The sequence below is a fragment of the Diadema antillarum genome, unplaced genomic scaffold (genome assembly GCF_040938485.1).
Source record: "Diadema antillarum isolate AM-2024a unplaced genomic scaffold, OU_Dant_1.0 scf00000115, whole genome shotgun sequence".
NCBI lineage: Eukaryota > Metazoa > Echinodermata > Echinoidea > Diadematoida > Diadematidae > Diadema > Diadema antillarum.
The window spans coordinates 85310-100709 of record NW_027271004.1 but is presented as its reverse complement, the minus strand read 5'-3'; positions in this window follow the sequence as shown (position 1 = coordinate 100709).

The following is a 15400-nucleotide window of genomic DNA, read 5'->3' as shown; positions in this document are numbered from 1 at the left end:
ATTTCTGGCACACAAAATGTTCAATATGCACATTTTTTCAGCTGTCTTGCTTAACAAGTGGAAACAAAAAATACAGAATTTGACCATTCACAGAGCTATGCTGCATAAATAAATAAAGGGTAAGTATTTCAAATAAAGGGTAAGTATTGATAAGATGAGACCCCGCTAGTAATTTGACACTAAATTTGACACCAAATCAAACCAAGTAAGTGAAGAAGAGTGGGAAAGTGGTGACTTGAACACATGGCATAATAATATGTTGGCTTTCTGCCCTGTTCACCATTCAACTTACAATGAAAGCATTATGTTATGTCTACAACTGTATATGTATTACACAATGTATTATTGCCACTACCACACTGGCACTGGAGAAATAGTAGTATCTCCCTAGAAAATGTTACACTCATAAACATGACATGATATACACAATACGTTCATAACAAGAACTTAATTTGTCCAGGATATACTAACTCACGAATACAAGTACAAAGTCAATGTACAAGGCATGCAGCTTGTACGTGTTAAAACTGACCGCTACGACACGTACTGCTACATGTACTTACATTTAACAAAACATCGCCTTGTGAAAGTGCACATTACAAACATAATTGCTTGCATCATAAGAATCCATATTTTGGAACCATTTACAGTGCAACTTAAAGGACAAGTTCACCTTCATAGACATGTGGGTTGAGTGAATGCAGCAATATTAGTAGAACACATCAATGAGAGTTTGAGGAAAATCGGACAATCCGTTCAACAGTTAAAAATTTTTGAAGTTTCTGCTCAGTCACGGCTGGATGAAAAGACTACTATAGCTTGTGATGTCGTGTACAACGATATAAAGAAAGTATAAAGAAAATTCAAGATATTCTCACTTTTCTCACATAACAAAAGAACACTCGACTTCTCTCTTTCAGAAGTCAATGGGAATAATATTACCCTAACATACGTCAGTAACAAGTCGAAGAAATGTGTACTTTATTCAAAAAGTCAAGTTTTGTGAAATTCTCTTTTTATTTTCGTTATATCGTTGTACGCATGTGACATCTCGTGCTTTCTGTGATTTTGGCTCGTGATTTCTGTATTATCTCCTGAACTTCCTTTGTACACATTTGGTATCTCTGCTATTTTACACTGCATCTGACTTGTACCTCGCTCGGGTGATCACGCAACACTCAAGAAGTCTGTGCCGCGGACATTGTTTTCATTGTTTTCTTTTTTCTTTTTCTTTTTACTTTTTGGCGTTTATATTTCTCCAATTCAGAAATTGTCATTCCTTTAATTACATACCCAAGTAAGAAATAATCTCACATCCGCATCTGGGAATCTACACCCTACAAGCAATGCTTCTATGTAGATTCCTCATATTTCACATGTTTTATTGTCTTATAAGCTGTACGTGACAATTCATCCAGGCTTTTGTATTGTGATGTTTATGTTTTATGTATTTGTTGAAATGTGGAATATGGAACAATAAAAAACAAACAAACAAACATCATACACTGTAGTAGTCTTCTCCTCCAGCAGTGATTGCGCAGATACTCTAAAAATTCATAACTTTTGAATGGATTGTCGGATTTTCCCCAAACTTTCACTGATGTGTTCTACTAGTATTGTTGCATCCACATGTATATGAAGGTGAACCTGTCCTTTAAGCAACCATTGTTGATGTAGAAGGAACCAGAGAAACAGAAACCAAACAAACAGACAAAGAAAACAAGCAAAATGAATGGCAACCAGATATTACAGTATGCCATAACTTTTGTTGAAAGTGTTTATTTTAGGGTCATGGAGGATCTATAAAGTATGACAGCATTCTTCTGGAGATTTTAGATAGATACTTGCTGGAGAATTTTGGACCAGTTAGTATAGTCGGAAAAGTAGGCCCCTACATATGTAAGAGTAACATCTTACATTTACAACAGTGAAAACTTACTAGAAATTGGATTAAAAGTAAGGAAGTTATAAAATATCTATTCATTTTGAAGAACAGTTCTCACTGCACTGTAGATACAAAAATCATCGCAAATAGGTGAGATGACTTTGTGATTACCCCACAAATTTCTGTTGATCATGCTCAAAGACGAATAAAATTTAAATTCTTCTGCTATAAAAATGTAAAGCATCATATTCTTGGCTAATAGCTTTAAAATAAGGATAGGTAAGATGGAGAAGAATTTGACATAACAATATACTGTGCAATAGATTTTTTTAAAGGAACAAAAAAGGGACATACAAAATAATATTATTTACATACCATGGCAAATTGCAAGAAACTCACTTTGCATATAGGGCCTACATACAAATTGTTCAGGAACGTTTTTTTTTTTTTAATTTAGCATTTTCTAATTTTTTATATGTCTTTGTACTCTGGTTGTTATAATCCTCTTTTCACGTTTTCTGTCCATCGTGTATATTTGTATTATTAGACGAGGTGAATGATAAAGTGCAAAACACTTGTAACCATAATTGTTCATGCCATCAAGACCTCACATTATAGGCCTCACTTAGAGTATACATTAAGTAGCCGCATGGGTCCCTTATACACACAAAATATCTCTTCCACAGAACGTATTGAATGCAGCTCATTAAAACATTGCTACAACTTTCTAACATCTAGACGAGAAGCATAACGTCTGACCTGCTCTCGCAAATCATAATATGTAAAAAAAAGACACAGTCAGCGAGGGTTCCCCAGTATTCAGGAGGAACATCAACCTGTAATAAAATGATACAAAGCCTACACTGGATTAAGGGGGACGTAGGCATGACCTTCGAACATGATATGCAATTGTATACATGCATATTATCCTCAAGATCGAACATTATAATCCCCCCTCAAAAAATATATGTATATGTTTAAATATATACTTTACATATACACTCAGCAAAAAAAGAAAAAGAAAGTAAACGCTTTTTCAAGTTTAGATTTCTCATAGGATATTTGACGGAAAGCTTATGTATTATATATATATATATATATATATATATATATGTACCATATTGAAGATGATTTAATTGGCTATCAACCTGGTAGGTCAACAAAATGGGAAACTGTACGCATGAGTGAACACCCTTGTTTTTCGCTCCCAGGGCACAAAAGTAAAAATTACAAAACTGAACAAGTTGTCATTCATGTGCTCTTCCCTAGAACAATAAGAACAAACAACACATTTCACACAAAAAGAAACATGAATTAAGTTGCAGAAATACACCTTTGATCTCTATGATATCTTTAAAGCCCAAAGCATCAGTGAAGGCTAAAAATAATGGAGGAAAATAAAGCATCTTATGTCAAATCTAAATTCAAATGAAATAAGAGAAGTAATGATTAACGAAAATGGTAACAATTTGAGTTTTTTTTTTTCAAATTAGGAAATTGTAAATAATGTTTGGTTCTTGAAATTGTCACATGGATTTTAAATCACTAGATTAAATGAAATAAATAAAAAGAAATTCTGCTCATTTAATCAACTTAAGCTTATTATTCCATATGTCATTTGAAGTTTGACTTGACAGAAAATTCTTATTTTTCCCTTTCAGTTTCCCACTTTGTTTTTCTTAGATGTTATAAAGAGATAAATAGAACAACAACTTATTTTTCCTATTTCATTCATGTCTCTCATTGTGGTAAACTGTTTTTTTTGTGTGTGTCAATGTTATCGTGGAGGGCATTTGCAAATGAAAGAGAATATGTCAATTTTTGCAATTTTTCATTTTGTGCCTTGAAGGACAAACACGAATGTGATCACTCATGCGTAAGGTTTTCTTTTTACTTAACCTATTACCTTAATAGCCAATTGAATTACCTGATCATTGATTTTCATAAAAATCTTCTGTGAAAGATATGACGTCGAAAAAGTGTTTACTTTCTCTTTTGCTGAGTATATATATATATATATATATATATATATATGAAATCTTTGAAGGCCTTCGTGGTGGTAGAACGTTGGGTGGTAGAAGGCTTCACGGTGCACCACGTATTCTTTCTGGAGTATGTGAGTGGCTCTGAAAAGGGCCTACCCAATCCCGACGTTTCGGCAAGCATGTTTTCGCCGTTCTCAAGGGAATGTATATATATATATATATATATATATATATATATATATATATATATATATATATATATATTTATTTATTTATTTATTTATTTATTTATTCATATATTATATATACATATTCGCATACTCTCCCACTCAAAGCCTTGGATGAATACCGGGGATGATTGTCATCATGTAGTCTCTCATACTGACGCCACATGATCAGGGAAGTTGTCCGTAGAGGCAGCTTTATTTCAAACTCCAGTGGAAGTATTTGGGAGTAACCACAACTGATTACATACCAGATCCATGGTATGGCATAGCCATGGATAACAAGTGACCCTACATTGGGTTACGGAACGAATTCACATGGGTGTGGAGTAAAAAGCATCATCCTCACTGCCCCTTAAGGTTTCTACTATGTCCATCGGCATGAACACGAGCGCCAGTTCTTGGCCGGACTTACGTAATAGGTTCAACACCTGCAGTAGGGTAGGACAAAGAAGGATGGAGGTGGCACGAATGATTCATACGATGATGGTTAACTGTTCACCTAGATATACAGTATCTCGTCAGTACAACATAGAATATAGAAACTAAGATATCAAAATTACAAACATTATAACTAGGTACACAGACAAGCAAACAAGTATCAAATACTAGTATGTCTCTGTGACATTGCAAGGACATTTAATTGTGATCAAAATATCGATTTGGAATTGTTCTGATCAGAGAAGGAAGACTAACCAAAGAACGACCCGTCCACATATTTAAACAAGAATATAGGATTAGCTTCTGCTGATGAGAGAGGGTAAACGGTACTACATTACGACATACTCTCTAAAAAAGAAGAATTTGGAAAGATCCCAGAAGTCGCTCATTCTAAAATGAGGGAAAATGAACATTTTCCCTCAAAATTCACTCCAACTTCACTCTAAATCCACTCTTTTCTGTTATTTACACCTTCAAGAGGGAGCATTTCGCTCGATATTTTTTTCTAGAAAGTAAATATACAGGCCCTAATCAGTTACTGCCTTTTCCGGTATGTGTTATATATGTTGCATCGAACAACAGGTAAGAGAGATGTTACGTAGCTACACTACCTCTTGCGATGACTCGCGCAGGTTGACCGGCGTAAAATTGATTTCTATCAGCCCCCAGGATACAAGCAGGCCTCCGTTTGTGATGCCAGGCGTTTGAAATCGCCCTGGTTGGCCACTGCGTGCCACGATGCCTTCCTTCTTGATAGCTGTCACCTGATGATTACAGTAAAATCAATATCGCTTGATCATAGCAGTAGAGATTATAAGTGTCGTTATACCAGTAGGATTGATGCAATGGTCATGAATTTTTCGAAGATGGGAGGGGTTGTCAAGGGCTCAAGGAACTGCTCCAAGTGGTACGGTTCATGGGTAACAAAACCCCCTCTCCCCACGACCCACCCCACTCCCTCTCGTCTCCCCTCTTTCTCCGAAAAAAAAATCCCCCAAATCCTGCGTTCAAGTCTATTGGACTTTCTTTCACGTTTTGCGATGCGTATTCTTTGCTTTGTCTTTATTTATTTTTTCCGGCCGAATGTGTAGGGGCCGGACTGGCGACAACCCCCTCGCTCTCCGCCATCACACACGTTCCTATGTCCTAGGCCCATGTAGTCGCAGTTGCAGGAACAACATTGATGGTAGCGAGAAAAAAAACTGAAAGTAACTAGTAATTACAAAGATGACATTGATGATGGCACTGGATATCCTGAATCTTTTTTTTTTCATGACATTCTGCTCAGCTTTATGATGTCGAAGGAATTCAATTGTTCGACTGGACTCGGTGTCAGACGCAAACACCGTCAAATGCAGACATCTGTAAGGCTCGTATCTTGTGATTTCGCAGAGTGAATTTGATGATATGTCGGTATGTTCTGATTGAATGGAGCGACCAAAACTGACCAACAATTTATAATATCAATATCTATATCTATATATGTATGTATATATATATATATATATATATATATATATATATATATATATATATATATATAAATCATATATATATATATAATTTTTTTTTTCATTTTGCTTTGTTTTTGTTGATGTTGCCGTTGTTAACTCACCTGAGCCAATGGCTAAAGTGAGCTAGTGCTATCATTCGTCTCGTCGTCCGGTATACGTCGTGCTTAAACTTTTTACATTTTCATCTTAATCTTTAAACGCCGCGATGGATGCCCCAAATTAAGGGTTTCTTTAGAAATCTTCTTCTTTCAAACGGAGGTGATAGAGCTGAGCAAATTGCTATGAGCAAATTCATTGATGACTGAAGTTGCAGGTTTGTTAATGGCGGATCCAGTGGTGCCCCCTTTACAACCTGGGGGGGGGGGGTTCCAAATTGGGACCATAATTTCACATTTTCATGTTCTTCATGCAAATGCATGGTCAAATTATCATCAAGCCTGGCAGGTATCATCGCTAGTATGATGAAATATATTTGTACAAATGGGCACCATCCCCCTTCTGAGAGTCCCCTGGAACACAATGTCCAGGTGCAGGGAGAGCAGGAAGAAGAAATTATACAATTTTTCTTCTCTCGAACCTTAAAAGTGATACTTTAGAAGTAATACTAGTAGTAGTAGGAGTAGTAGTAGTAGCAGTAGTAGTAGCAGTAGTAGTAGTAACAGTAGTAGTAGTAGTATAAGGAGTAGTAGTAGTAGTAGTAGTAGTAGTAGCAGTAGTAGGAGAGTAGATCGTATCACCGGACACTTTTTTTTCCCGTGGCTTTGAATTTATGAATGATTTGAATAAAATCAATAAACATCAAGGAAAAACAAAAAAAAAAGTTTTGGGTCTGGTTTTGCATTTTGATCTTTTTCTCTTTTTTCCTTGATATTTTTTTTTCCACATCTCATGGAATATAAAAATGGGCACCATGCCCCCTGGATGCCCTCAACACTGCTCCTCCCCTCCCCAAGGTTTTTTATGTTATAGGGTAATTTTAGTCTGCAAGCGGGGCTGCATGGAAAAGGACTATCGATACCCATGTGAGCGCGAGCGCTTGTTTTTGAAATCACGTATAATAATTTCATTTGTGCTGTATGCTGTAGGGGCCCCCACACATCAAGTGATCGTGCTATTACTAGTGAACGGACTTTTTAGTTACATAACGTACCATTATCATACTTTTTCACGTTAAGTGTTCTTGATATATTAACCTTGTTTTTTTATCTTCTTAAATGATTTGTCTTTATCAAGACGAGAATCTAAGTATCGAAATTCTTACACTACCAGTTATGTTTAAGGGAAAATTAGTGAGGATGCAAAGAAATCTTTCATTGTAAAGCACAGCAAATATCCTAGTGCAAACCTATGACATGCTATACTGTTATTAGAACTCATTTGACGACGGGGGAGTTTGAAAGTATTGGAGTGTCGTACCTCTATACCAAAGTCGGCGTTGTTGAACTCCAAGCCGAGTTCCTCGACCTTTCCGCTGGACGGTAATATTGCAAGGCTCATTCTGGCGTGAGGCACTCTCTTCACCTTCAGAGGGATCTAGTTCAGTGTTGCCCCGTCACAGGAGAAACAATATCAGAAAACGGCATGTGAAATCTCACAAGAATTCAACTACAACAAAAGCAAATCCTTACAATGCCCCGGTATAGCCAATACAAAGACACCCTAAATAGCCAATGGGGAATGCATCCGATATTGTGGGTATTGGCTCTTTAATATACATGTATTTATTTATAAAACAAAGGCACTTCTCACATTAATGTTGTGTGTGGCAAAGGACGAAAAGCAATGTTGATAAGGAATGACGTTTGCAAGTGACTGACAAATTGCCCTACATCGACGTAAACAAGCACTGAATTGATCAGTGTTGTAGTAGTAGCCATGATAAAAGAAATCATGGGCGTATGTGCTCGAGCAGGATTCGAACCTACGACCTCCTGATCACCGGACAGGTGTCATTTCCACGAGACCAGCGAGCTTCGCCCGACGCTAGTGTTAGTTCTAATCCTTACAGCATGCAGCGGGTAAGACATCTCGACGGAAGAATTTCATGAATTTGAAGGAATTAGGAGTATTGAAGAGTAGAAATATATCAATATATTTTCATCGTAATTACACTTACAATTTGTCCAAGAAAGTTGACATTTTGCACATATCTTGAAAGGCGTTAGAGAATTATTTCAAGTGGGGTCCTCAATAAAGCCTCCGCCATCGACGCAAGGTCTCGAAGAATATTAACTGTTTATTACTGACTTAATATCTTCTGCTGTCAGTTCAATTTGATATTGCAACTCTCAGGCTTTCAAGTTTCAATCGTATGTTGCAAACAATGACATCCCATCTCACGGACTATTCTTTTTTTTTGTGCGTGTGATCATTTCTTTAAGAACCCTGTTTTGGAGATGGTGAAAAAAAAATCTTCTATGTATAGATTAAACGATCACAGTGCTAATAAAAACAATGCAGGTACTCTATTCATGTCATCCATCCAATGCAAACATCTGTGTGAGTTGCTTGCGGTACGTGGTTTCATTGCTCTAAAATATGACATAAGAAAGTAATTACCTTGTCAGAATCAATACCAAATCAAATCTAATTCAGTCGTAATTACCATTTATAAACGCATAATGTTATCACAAAAAAAATGTGTTTATACCTTTGTTAGCTCACAGGATTCAAACATGTAGAAACAAAATTCGATTGAAGGTGGCTTCGTATGGTTAACGGCGAGGATAACGTCACCAACATGTAGTTCGTTGAACAGGGTATCTAAACGTATCTCAGCAACGCTGAAGAGAAATAGTTGCAGTAAGGACGAATTGCATATCTTAAACTTGGTATAAATTGGTCGCATTTGCAGAGATGATATCGCAACTGACGTTTTTATTTATATAAATCGCAAAATGAGATGACATTCTAATCGAAAAACATGACGATATTTTACCTGTACAATTTTCGGCCAGAGGCCTTGGCAAATACCAATTACCTCAAATTTTACATTACTATCCCTCCTATTTAAATCTAATTCTTTAGTGTTATTCGTGTGCGCAGGGTGAACTGACGCACTGTGTATGCAGATGCACGTCACGAGTTTGCCCCGCCTCCCCCCCCCCCCCCCACACACACAAAGTGGTTTACGAACGATTAAGGACCAAAGTGGGATTTTTTAACATCTAGTATGATAATAAACGCTTTTTGTTTCTACATTGTGTTTGAAATTTGTCAACATGTATTCTGTATATTTCGTTTTGTACATATGTGGGCGTTTCTACACTAAATTTTGTGAGTTCAACAGACCGGGGCACCGTTTCATGAAAGTTCATTATCAACCCTGACAAGTTGTCAGTTTCTGACAATCACCATGGTAACAGTCAGACACCAGAGCTCAGGCGCGCCGGAAGCAGTTTTGGATGGGGGGGGGGGGGGAAACATTGGAGGGGGCTCAAGATTAGACCATGCATAATGTTACACAATATACACATACACACACACACACACACACACACACACACACACACACACACACACACACACACACACACACACACACACAAACACACACACACACACACAAACACACACACGTACGCACATACACATATCACCATTATATACATGTATCATGAATATATGAAAGTCTGTTTTTAGTCAAATTACAATTCATTTAGCACTTTGGTATTCAAAACATATGCTAGAACAAAACGACAAATTTGTGCGATATCATACAATATTGTCCTTATAATACAATAAGGATAGTTACACTCAACAAAAGAAAAAAGAACACCAATCCAGCTCGTATATTTTCATGAAAGATTTTGATGAAAATCAATGCATTATATCCCCTATTGTAAGAGTTGATCCAAAAATATGTTTCTTAGCTTCCCATACATACCAATTTCATTCCCCTGGAATTCCCTATGTCTATACCTTCCAGCGCCTTCTTTATTCTCTACTCACCTTTATACTTCATAATTCTTTTATTCTGTTTCCATTTATGTTCAACATCATTTTTTTTTCTTGACCTTAGGTCACACTCTTTTCTTTATAGCATTTTGATTGGTCTGTGTACTCCATGATTTAAATATGTAAATGAAAAGAACCCAGTCTACCACAGGAACTTACTGAGAGAGGACCTCCTTCTTCTGCCTCTCCTATGTTCTGAATGTTTGTTGGAGAATGACTGAATGCATGGTACCCAGCTTGTGCAGTGTCTGAGTGATTATACAATTGTAGCTTGATGATTTTGAACACCAAGATGAGTGTTATACTATTAAAGGTAATGTAGTTCAGGTTGGCTATCAACCAATATTGATCAACCAATGCGTTAACACAAAAGGCACAAAAGTATAAATTGCAAAACTTGACATGTTGTCATTCATTTGCACATGCCCTTCAAGATTACTATGATAATAAGATACCAATGATAACAAAAGCCCAATCAAACACAATGAGAGACATGAATGAAAAAGCAAAAATAAGTTTTCGTTCTCTTTTAGCTCTTTATAGCGTCAAACAAAAGCAAAGTGGGAAACTAAATGGTGGAAATAAAAATGTTCTGTCTATACTCAAACTTCCAATGACATCTTTCATCTTTATATCCCGTAGTCAAGGAGACCGCTGGGGCGCCACAGAAGACTTAGCAGCCCGTTTCCTCCATCCCTCCCTCTCCTCTGCTTCTTTTTGTGCCTCTCTCAATCTTAGGTCTGTCCAGCCTCGTATGTTGTCTTCCCATCTCTTCTTTGGTCTTCCTCTTGCTCTCTTTCCTCTCACCATGCCTTGTCAGATTATTTTGATCAGTCCTGATGATCTGACTGTGTGCCCATTTCATTTTGAGTTTGCATTTTCTCACGGTTGACAGTAGATCTTCAAAGGGCCCGATGGCTTGTTGGACTCGGTTTATTACCTCATCATTAGTATTGTGGTCTTCGTAAGAGCAGTGGCGTATCTAGGGAAAACGGCGCCCGGGGCAAGCGCGAAAATTGCGCCCCTAATTTCTGAAAAAGACTAGTGTCCAACCCCAACCCGATCCCGGTAGGGACTTTAAGCAAAGTCCACATGATATGCTTTTCAAGCCCTTATTAAAAGGGGTCTTTTGAGGGTGATTTAAATGTAATGAATTTTGATAAATTTTGGCGAGCGAGCGCAGCGAGCGAGCCGAAAATTTTTGTATTTCAGCTGACAAAACATGGAATTCTTGTCATTTTTTGCTTATCAAATCTTACAATAACTAATCAAGATAGTGACGGCCTTACGATTTATCTATACCAAGAAACTGAGTACTTTAAAAAAATATTCTAAATTAGGGGGGCATTTCATGAAGCATTTCAGCCAATCAGAAGCAAGGATTTCAGTAGCTTTTAACAGTTTGTCAGACGAGATATCTGACAAATTGCTTCATGAAATGCCCCCATGCACGCGCGAGTGAGCCGAAATTTGTATATTTCCGCGTCATCATCACGTTTTGTTCTTATCTCCTTTTTGTTTTGATAAATTTTGGCGAGCGAACGCAGCGAGCGAGCCGAAAATTTTTGTATTTCAGCCTACAAAACATGGAACTCTTGTCAGTTTTTGCTTATCAAATCCTACAATTCTAATCAAGATATAGTGACGACCTTACAGATAACGATTTTTACCAACAAACTGAGGACTTGAAAAAATACTCTAAATTAGTACGAGCGAGTGAGCCGAAATTTGTATATTTCCGCGTCATCATCACGTTTTGTTCTTATCTCCTTTTTGTTTTGATAAATTTTGGCGAGCGAGCGCAGCGAGCGAGCCGAAAATTTTTGTAATTCAGCTTACAAAACATGGAACTCTTGTCATTTTTTGCCTATCAAATCTTACAATTCTAATCAAGATATAGTGACGGCCTTATAGATAACGATTTTTACCAACAAACTGAGGACTTGAAGAAATACTCTAAATTAGTACGTGCGATTGAGCCGAAATTTGTATATTTCCGCGTCATCATCACGTTTTGTTCTTATCTTGTTTGATTTTTTTGGAATTTAAGAATTAATGAGACAAATTCAAGAAGCAAATATTAATATCAATGTTCCTAACTTAGAATAAAAATTAAGATTTCTACCATTTTGCTATTATTGCTTCTTCTCTAGAGTCTTTTGAATTTGGATTGACAGAAGAAACTGCATTTCCCTCCATTAATTTTAGCCTTTTGTTATCTTTAGGGCTACGAAGGCATTACAGAGATCATAGGTTTATTATTGAAAATTAGTTCATTTTTCTTGCTGTGTGAAATTTGTTTCTTAAGGATTTCTTTATGAGCACTTATGCATGTATGACAACTTGTTCATTTTTGCAGTTTTTACTTTTGTGACTTGGAAGAGAAAAAGAATGTACGTGTATCTCACTCATGCGTAAGGCTTCCCTTTTTATTGATCTACAAGGTTGATAGCAAATTAAATTACCTTTAATATCCTATGATATCATACTTCTAACAAAAAAGCTTATGAGAAATAAGAACATGAAAAATGTTCACTTTTTTTCTTTTTCTTTTTTTTTTTTGCTGGGTGTATGTATACATGGCACATGAGTGACACCATGACAATGAAAAATGCACAAACTCACAATAGCAATGGAAGTCTTTCAAAACTAGCCCTTGGATAGTCTGATGGTTATTGCTAATTCCAAAATTCATACCTAATATTCAAGCTTTAACTGCAAGAGAATACGGTTGCGGGATTCCATAATTCATTTTGAAAACTTGTTTTATGATGATAACAATGTGTTCTTTATCCAGGATAGCCTCTTGAGTGTTGCCACGTTACTGCTCTCCCAGAGGGCCCTGCCTTTATTACGCTAGCGTTGCCAGGTACCCATTTATACACCTGCGTAGGGAGGGAAAACATCTTGTCCAAGGACTTAGAGCACTTGGCGGGAATCCTCCGATTGGGAGTCGGGAGTCTTATCCACAATACGCCACAGCGCCCCCACTTGTCTTGCTGTTCCCCGATCTCAAAATGAAATAAGATTCGTTATTCCCAAAGTTCGTTAATTCGAAAATGAAATAAGGTTTGTTAATCTGAAGATTTGTTAATCAGTAATTGACCTTTGACCCCATGTCCCAAAACTTTCCCAAGAGAATATCAGCCTGTACATGCTTGTGTACTAAATTTCAAAATGATACCTCGAGCCATTTTCGAGATATGGAGAGAAAAAAACAGCGAAAATTCTGGCATTTTCACTTGACCTTTGACCTTTGACCCCATGACTCAAAACGTTTCCTAGAGAATCATTAGCAAACATATGTATACACCAAGTTTACACACAAAAAAACTTTAGGCATTACATATGGGTGAAATAGTGAAATTTGAGTCTACCTCTGACCTTGACCATGTGCTGGACCCACAAGTTGATAGGCACAACTTCATCCACTCATTCATAATACATATGCCAAGTTTCATTGGATATCTCACACAGTTTTAAGTTACGCTGTCCACAAAATTGATTACGGACGTAAGAACTGATGAAAGGACGGACAAAAGGACAGGACGGACGGACGGACAACCCAAAAGCATAATGCTTGCAGCGACATTTCGTGGCGGAGAGATTCAAACAAACAAACAAAATTCCAAGACTTTTCAGATCGCCCGTGACTTTAAATGCAGACAGGTTGCCGATGTTAACACTGCGAGACAGATTTCATAATGAGAATATCCTAGATCACATAATATACGTCAAGCATCTTACGTAGTAAGACGTGTGTAGGTGCGGGTGTGTTTGTGTGTGTGCTTGTGTGTGTGTGCTTGTGTGTGTGTGTGTGTGTGTGTGTGTGTGTGTGTGTGTGTGTGTGTGTGTGTGTGTGTGTGTGTGTGTGTGTGTGTGTGTGTGTGTGTGTGTGTGTGTGTGTGTGTGTATGGGCGGTTATGGGTGTGCATGTAGTGTTTTTGAGGGTTGGGTGGATGGGGGTCCCGAGCCATGCGTGCTTATTGTTTTCATTAACTGAGTTTCATTAACTAACTGAGGTTATTGAGATAAATTGCTGAAATCAGAATTTTTTGTAATACGACACAGGTCATGTACATGTGCTGGGACCAGGTGCAATACTTTGATTATTATAATACGTGTATTTGATGTACTTTGTCTAGTGTTATGTTACTTGTCTTTCAGTTATGTATACATATATACTTATTTTCCTTTACATGTGAAATTTTGAAATGGAGACTGTTGAGAAGATTTTTATGCCTTAGTGCATGATAATAAATGATTTGAATCTTGAATCTTGAGTCTTTTGTGTACAGCAGCACCTTGTAACCATAAACAGACACAAAGTTGACACAAAGCGTCCATTTAATAAAAAGAAGAAATGAGTCACTAGACAGCTTAATGCAGCTGTGCTTATAGTCCGAAAAACCCCGGATTCATTGCATTTTTATTACTCCTTGTAGCTGTCCTTGAAAGTGTTTCAAAAGGTAGCTGTGATGCTGCACATGATTGTCACTAAAATTTATTTTAGATCGTATCTCGATCTACCGAGTGATCAGTCTTAGAAAGGACATAACCAGTTCTACCCCGACACACTAAATGATTGCAAACTTGTGATCATAATCAAACCCACGTGGGTTGATAGGCTCCTATCGTCCTTCATTTTTTAGAAGGTCGCCCCTGGGATACGGCGTATTATACTGATTGTAACGCAGAGCCTTTGGAATTGCTGCCTTGACAATCGAAATGTTATGTGATGATAATTTTTTTCCACCCTTCAAAATAATAACAAAAGTTTCTTTTCTGAGGACTGAAATGTAAGGTTATACGAAATAACGATCCACTCGAATATTCAGTGATAGTTCAAAACACAATGCAGTCAAAAAATAGTTCAAAGAAAACAATGGGACACTATTGCTTATGCAAATGGCATGTATACGATATATTTCCTGCTTTGGATATTATTCAATTTGCCGGATGACACTTTTCATTTTTTATTCTTGTTCCATATCCCACATTTCATATTCAAGTTTTACATTCCATTTGATTTAAAAAAAAAATGTTTAACACAATATGTTTAACGCAAACACAAGAGTCATTTTAAGGTGAATTGCACAACTAATGTATAAGTACATAATGTTATGTGTAATATGAGGAACCTACTAAAAAGTAAAGCTTGTAGGATGTATGGGTTCCAAAGTTATATAAGCGTTTAGTACAATATGCTAATTGCGAAAGATGACAGAAATTAAATCAAGGGACAAGAACAACGAGGTGCCCGAATAGGAAAAGATATGAGAAGAGAAGAGAAGAGAAGAGAAAAGAAGAGAAGAGAGAGAAGACGACGAGAGAAGAGAAGAGAGAAGAGAAGAGAAGAGAAGAGAGAAGAGAAGAGAAGAGAGGAGAAGAGAA